Raw genomic sequence first — 505 nt, 5'->3', positions numbered from 1 at the left:
TTTCGCTTTACTAGAACACAATCAAGCTGAGTAAGTGGAACACAAGCTACTTCCTTCAAAATAAAAGGCGCTGTAATTGACGCGAAGTTTCCCAAAATTACTTGAAATGTGTTAGAAAATTACGCATATCACTCCATGTAAAAAACACCAGAGCCAGGGAATTGAGTTGGAAGATGTGATTGATGATTTGAAGTTTGTTTAAAATGTTTCTTCAGTTACAAGCTCTGCCTGAAAAGACAACACAACTATTTTTTTAATTTTACCTCATGAACACATTACATTACATTACATTACATTACGATCATTTGGCAGACGCTTTTATCCAAAGCGACTTACATTACATTATATTACCACCCTTCGCAGAGGGGGGAGCAATTGAGGGTTCGGTGCCTTGCTCAGGGGCACCTCGGCAGGGACTCGAACCGGCAACCCCCCGGTCCTTAAGCGGAAGCTCTACCCACTCGACTACTGCCTCCCTAACACCCTAACTTATTTTGTGTTCATT

Source organism: Genypterus blacodes, unplaced genomic scaffold (genome assembly GCF_046128005.1).
Source record: "Genypterus blacodes isolate CSIRO-AG114 ecotype Tasmania unplaced genomic scaffold, CSIRO-AGI_Gbla_v1 ptg000002l_1, whole genome shotgun sequence".
NCBI classification, from domain to species: Eukaryota; Metazoa; Chordata; class Actinopteri; order Ophidiiformes; family Ophidiidae; genus Genypterus; species Genypterus blacodes.
This window is presented reverse-complemented; position numbering follows the sequence as displayed.